Raw genomic sequence first — 7177 nt, 5'->3', positions numbered from 1 at the left:
AAGTCTATTTTTATTTTTAAAATTTTTTAGAACTTTCTTTAGTTATCTGTTAATTGATAAACGCTGGAAACTGCTATTCTGCTAACTTTAAAAATGTTCAAAACTCCCTCCGATTATCCAGGAATAATAGCTTTTATACATAATATTTTACATATAATGCAAGGGTCTCTTTATTTATCTGTCTGTCTATCCACTTACCTACTTACCTATCTACCTACATATTATCTGCCTCTGTCCATTTATGTGTAGATTGTACCCAAGTTCTGAGATGTTATGGAGACAGAAGTATGTGCATTTCCAAAATGTCATCTCCTTATTCAAAATACTCTTTCTGTTGACCGCTTTTAATGGGTTTGAATCATAGGTGTTTCCTTGAGTAGGAATCATGTGGATGACGCAGAATTACGGGTCTGGTAACACACACAGCTGGAAAAATATACATTACTATTAAATCTTGGTGCGTCCATTTTAGCTCTGGGCTACTTCTTTAACTTAAACATGCAAAGTCAAACATCTGGAGAACTCTGTTGCTCCCTAAAAAAGAAAAATAACCTCCTTGTCCTCTATCACCTATTTATATTTTGAGGTTTCTGAAAGCTTTTGACAAGTTTGTGGCCAAGAAAATAAACATGCCATTAACGTCACTTTAAAAAAATTAAGTGGTCAGTTGAAATGTACTCTGAAAAATGCCATCAATTTTCTTAAATGTTCTTTAACTAATTCCCCTTATGAAATTGCTTAAGATTTGGTGAAGATAAATCTCACTGTTTAATTTACTTTATGTACTGTTTTGACATCCATCACATCCTGATTTTACTCTTTGGTTACCCACATTGGAATTTACTGTCCTTTTATTGATGATGATAATGTGAAATTTTACTGACATAATTTTACAATGTATTTCCCCTTTCTTGGTAGTCTATGTCTTGTTAGTTAATGAAGGAAGAAGAATCCTTGGATATATTTTATATTTGTGATAGCTTTTATTCCTGTTTATGGAAATAGTTTTTTGAACCTATCTCATATTTGTGATGTTCTAAATGTGTACATATCAGTTAACAGTCATCTGTAATATGCTATCTGTTAAAATAATTTGTTATTTATTTGTTCAACTTCTGTCTACCTGTGATTGTTTGGGAATAGATGCTTCCTTGGAAGGAGATGCTATAGATTTTTAAGCATCTAACAGCTTGATCTTGTGAGTGTACATTTGCAAGACTATCCTGCATAGTTTTTGTAGGCAACAATGAGTCAGCAGAAAAAAATTGAAATTAAAGTGGAAAGGCATAGGTTAATTTCCTGGTTCTACAACTTACTTCTGTGTGTCTACTTCTGGTTCTACATCATAAAATTATGATTTCTTTCACAGTGTCTGTGTGTTATGTGTATTTTTTAAAAAAGCATATAATATATAAAATGTATTTCATAAAATCTAAATATTCGTAAGTACTATCTGTGATTGCACAGGGCAGGTTGTGATGCTATCCAAAAAAGGCTTGATGACAGTGAAGGCAACATTTTAAAAAATAGCTTTCTTTTCCTTTCTTCCTCACCTCTATCTGTTCCTTAAAAAAACAGGAGTCATGGCGGAGTCATCTCCCAGGAAACCAGGGCAAGAAGATCTGAGGGAAGCCGTTGGAGAAAAGACTGAAGCCAATTATGAGTACACAATTAGTCAGATACAGAGCAAGGGACACCCTCACAGACTAGAACTCTTCAAAACCAGGCGGGAACCCCATAACCAGCCATTTCAACTTTTCTGTAGGCTTTAATGTTTACAAAACAATGAGAAGAAAAGGAGAGTGGGCAAATAAGATGGAAGGAAGAGTGGGGACATTGTGGGAGATCTCCTGCTGGCTTTCCGGTCAGTCAGAAAGAGTTAGATTACATTAAATTCTACAAGAATCAGAAGCGCCATTTCATTACGCTTTGTGGTTTGTCTGGACAGGGAGGAGTCAGGGTGTAAAGGCGGGGACAGGTGTCTGAGTGCCCTAAGATGCAGTGGTAATCCTTAATATAGTCAGTTAAACCACCATGGCTCAATTTCATAATGAAAACAGTGACATTTCACAGAGATAGATAGATAGGTAGGTAGATAGATAGATAGATAGATAGATAGGAAGGCAGACAGACAGACAGACAGACATATCTTTAAATTAACCCATCAGCTTTAAGTATGCCAAATTGGTCAATATTATACCTCCTGAATTTCAAGGAAAACAGCCTTTCTAAAAAAAACTCTTAAATGATCATCTTTAGATTCTACTTATTTTACTTGGAGTACTGGGTAGCAAGATTTAGCTGTAGTTTAGAACGATGTCTGGTTCTTTTTTGACCAATTGGGAGAAAACAAAGAGCTCTTTGCTGAAAATCAAATCTGGACTGATAATTATGCATAATAATGCCTGGCATTTGCAGAGCACCATGCTTTGAAGTTCATGATTTTCTCAGTGCTTTTATTATGCACTCTACTTTGATCCTGACACCATTATAGGTGGAAGGAAAGTCAGGTAACATTCTATTTTACTGACCAGTGCAACTGACTCTTTAAAGATTTCAGAACTAAAGTTCTTCAGGAGTCTTAAACAAGCAACCAACCAGAGTCACAAGGTTCAGCCCTACCAAGTCTGGGCTTCTTGAGTTTCTGGTCTTTAGTTAATGTGCCCCTTAAGTAACAGTCATTAAATATCTTAGTCATATGGAGGTGGGCTTTTGATTCACCCCAGTTGTCTCCTAGCTGGTCTCTCTGCTTGCACATGAATCCTCTTCATTCTAGTCTTCACATTGGGCCAGGGTAGTCTTTCAAACACAAATTTAGCCACGTCCCTTCCCTCTCTCCTACCTCAAACCTTCAATGCCTGTCATCATATCTAAAAGTGAATCCATGATTCTCATTCTGATCTAAGAGGCCCTCCAGGATCTAGCTTCAAGGACCCTGCGTTCAATTCCTCCTGCCAAGACAGCTACATTGCTTCTTTCTTAAATACACCTAGGGCACTCTGACCCTGGCTTGTGGAACACTCTTTCTGGATGAAAATGCAATTTGTGCTTCTAAATCTGCACTTTCAATTTTGTTGTGATGATTCATTTAGGTCTTTGCTTACTCTCAACTCCTCAGAGAGGCCCTCTGTCTCTAAAGAGCTCCCCAAACCCACGCTCATCTCCTATCCCCTTACCTGCTACATTCCCAGCCCCTGGAGAGGTGCTTAGCAAAATTAAGTCTCAACAAATATATGTTGAATGAAGGAATGAATAAATGAATAGGTAAATCCAGGTGAGAGGGGAGAGATACAGTCAAGGTTGGGTTTTTGCCCATGTTAGGCTGTCCATATGGAAATACTCACAAATGTGCTGGAGATGTGAGTAACAACTTGGTTTTTAAGCACTTTCTTTCCAGGAAAATGACACATTTAAAAATTTTTGCTCTAGAAAAAATTTAAAGATAAAGATTCTATTTCAGAAGGAACTAGTTCCTATAAAGCAGTGTTTATAACCAGAAAACACAATTTTTTCTCAGTCTAGTAGCTTGAACTAACATACTAGGACAATGAATGCATAGGTCCATTGCTTTGCATCACTGGCCAGATATTTCATCCAGGAGAGATTTGATTTTAATGAATTATACCTGTCTTCATTTATTTGATTTATTTGTTCATTGATCTGATTGGTTTAAATTGCAGAATCTCACCCACACACATTTGTTTAAAGGAGCTCATGTTACTTGCCGGAGACAAATATGCAAGCTAAATCTGACTTGAACTGGATTGAGTTTCATTATATTGATCCTATGGAATATCTTTATAGGCAAATGTTTCAGGGCAGAAAAAAAAAAAAAAAACTTTAACTGTTTCATCTTTCCAGCATACTTGAACACTTAGAACTTCTTTGTTTATTTGTTCTTTCCTTTTTTTCCCACTACCAATGACTTTTTCACTGACCATATAAAATAGATTTAGATAAATAATTATAAAAGTGAGCATTCTTCTCAACCATAAAGTGAACTCCAAGTTTCTTGTACCTGCAAAGAGGAAGAAAGAGCAGAGTACACCATGTTTAGAATATGAGCAATAAGAACCAGGAAAGGAAGAAACTCTACCGGAAAGCAGAAAGTTCCTTTGGCCACATTTTTTAATGGCCAGACGCTGGTTCTTATGTTTCCTAGAATTTGGACTTTCAAATTTGCAATAACAGCTTAGTTTTATTTTGGTGCTTGACAGTCTAGATTGTGTTTCATAAAAAAAAAAGTATCCCATTGTTTCCTAGCAATTGCCCAGTAAGGCAGGTGTAATATTTATACATTTTTACATTCAACCAGCGCGAGGCTCAATGAATGGCATAATCAAGAATCAAAGCGAGGACATTTGACTTTGCAGTCCACCTTTTTTTCCCATTAAATCATGCTGTGTTTCTTTGATTTCTAAGACATAAAATTACTCTGGTCATTTACTTAGCTTCTCTCTCAAGCTTCCTGAGTTCGGAGCAATACTGAATGATGACCCGTCCTTGTGATTGCCTGATACTTCTAGCTACAAAAAAGAAAAATAAAAAAAAGCATAGCTCTGTCTACCTGAAATAATACAGTAGATCTTGGGAATTTTTAATGCCTTGCTATCGGAAAAAAATAATTAATAAGCAAACTTGCTGTTATATTTATTCCTTCTCTCTTATGGACATTGAGTTGGATCCATCTAAAACCTTAGTTTCTAAACAAGGATTGTCAGTAATGTCAGGACAATAAAGACAGTTGTTTGCACATAGTGTACAGAAGGTTTGAGCTGGCTGTCTTTCAGGCGGTTGGCACATTAAATGTGGCTGGCATACATGATGTGTTTGGGTTTAAGTGTACTTTATGCCTTGATTCTGTCATTTGTAGAAACATAAATTAATTGCAGAAAACCTAGGTATGGGAACTTATTTCATAATGATTTTTTGTATATATATGTATTTTGAAGTATAGTCAGTTTACAATGTTGTGCCAATTTCTGGTGTACAGCACAATGCTTGTCACACATGAACAGGCATATATTCATTTTCATATTCTTTTTCACCATAGGTTACTACAAGATATTGAAAAGAGTTCCCTGTGCTATACAGTGTGAATTTATTGTTTATCTATTTTATATATATTAATTGCTATCTGCAAATCTCTAATTCCAAATTTATCCCTTCCCACCCTCTTCCCTTCCTGGTAATCATTAGTTTCTTTTCTATGTCTGTGAGTCTGTTTGTGTTTTGTAAATAGTTCATTTGTCTTTTTTAAATTATTTTTAATGCTCATTTGTATTCCTGTGAATATTGTTCACCCAACATCACCATGGCAGAAGTACTTACAATCAATTCTCCTCCCCTTCTAGACTCGCAGAAGGCTGAAACATCCCACCAGGTGATGATATCTGGACAATGCTTTGTGAGAAGAAATGATAAAGTATTTAATTGCTGGTATGTGACCCTTCAGTGCTCTATTCCTCTGCCTTATCAACTAAGGAGAGACATTGTGGTCCAGAAGGCATAGATTCAAAATAGAGCTACATCATCAGCCAGGGTCTCCAAGTGGAGTGGGACACCCCACCAAGCCAGGTGAGCCATGTAAGCAAGAGTGCAAAAGGGGTTTGGTGATCAAGCTCCTGAGGTATCCTAATTAAAATTTCTAAGTTTGTAGTCAAAGGAGCATAGGTATTGGATTGAGAAAATCTGGATAACATCCAATTTAACAGCTTGCCAACTTGGGTTAGTCACTTAAATTTGTTATGTTTCATATTCTACCTTTCTCAAATAGGGAGGGTAAAATATTTCCTATCTACTTGAGAGAATGACTATGAAAATCAAACTGCATAGTGTAAGTTGTCACTCTGCAATTTATGTTCATACATGTAGTGACATATTTTTGATTCTTTTGAAACTGTGATTTCCCAATTAAGGGAACTTCTCTTCCCAATCACCTACATTCCATTCCTGTAGAAAAGGTAGACAAGAAGACCAAAAGCAGAGTGTGGGAGTGAAGAGGATGCCATGTGTGTTTGTTGATTGGTTGGTTTTAACCCATTATGATAATCATACTGAGGCTTTGCTAATTACATTCAAGATTTCTTAGAATGACGTATTCTAGACTCAGGTTCAATTCCACGACATTCAGCTATTTCAAATTTGTCATATGGTTTCCTACTTTCACCAGCTTTGCACATCAGAGAACTAAGACACTCCTTTCCATGTCTTTCTGCACAATGTAGAATGCCAAGTAAACTAGGTATTAAGAGAACAGGAAATATTTTCCCTTCCAAGATATAGATTTCAGAAAAGAGCCATTTGAGTTCCACTTCTACCATGAAAACTAGCCAAGTGGTAGTTTTATTCCTGATGTGATAAGCCCCATATAAATATAAAAGCAGAGCAGAGCCCTGCCTTACATAGGCATACATCAGTTGGTTGACTAGGCACACACCGGTCATATCCATGTTTAATATATGTACATAATGGGACATTTGTGATATAGAAATAAGTGTAGAGATATGTACATCTGTCTTTTCCTTCTTAGAAGCTACAATGATTCTTCACCAATAAATACGTCTACTAACATGAAAATGGATGTTAGTAGTGAATTCAGATCCAGTAAAAAATTCCTGACTGAATTTCTTACTGGATCTGAACTGAAGAACGCTTTGAAATGAATATCACATTTTTACTTTGGACATTTGTTATTTCTGACTTGATGCCCACCCCCCTTTCTGAATTTTATACGAGCCTCCAGAGTGAGTGTGTATGTGTGTATACAATCACACACACACACAGACACACACGGAAGGAAAGCAAGTAGGAAGAATATGCCTGCTGGCTTCAATGTTGCACGCATGAAAATGCGTGAGGGAAGGGACTGCAAACGTGGGAGCAAAGAGACCGGAAATGTCAAGCTTGATAGGTCATGCCGAGGGAGAGAATTTACTCTAAAAATAAGTCCTACCATTTAACCTACGGCTGTTAATTTGATTTTATATTCAGCATGAATAGGTTGTCTCTAGATTGTAGTGATTGTATCTAGATTGTTATTCCGCCAAGCTAAGACTTCTCTTGCTCAACGGAGCTCAGCATTTCAAGGCTCTTAATCTGTGACTGTCATTCATGACAGCTTTTTTCGTTAGAGTGTAGATTTTTTTAAATTGAAGTATAGTTGATTTACAATGTT

This window comes from Camelus ferus, chromosome 20, assembly GCF_009834535.1.
Source record: "Camelus ferus isolate YT-003-E chromosome 20, BCGSAC_Cfer_1.0, whole genome shotgun sequence".
Taxonomy (NCBI): Eukaryota; Metazoa; Chordata; class Mammalia; order Artiodactyla; family Camelidae; genus Camelus; species Camelus ferus.
Note: the sequence above shows the minus strand (reverse complement) of the source record.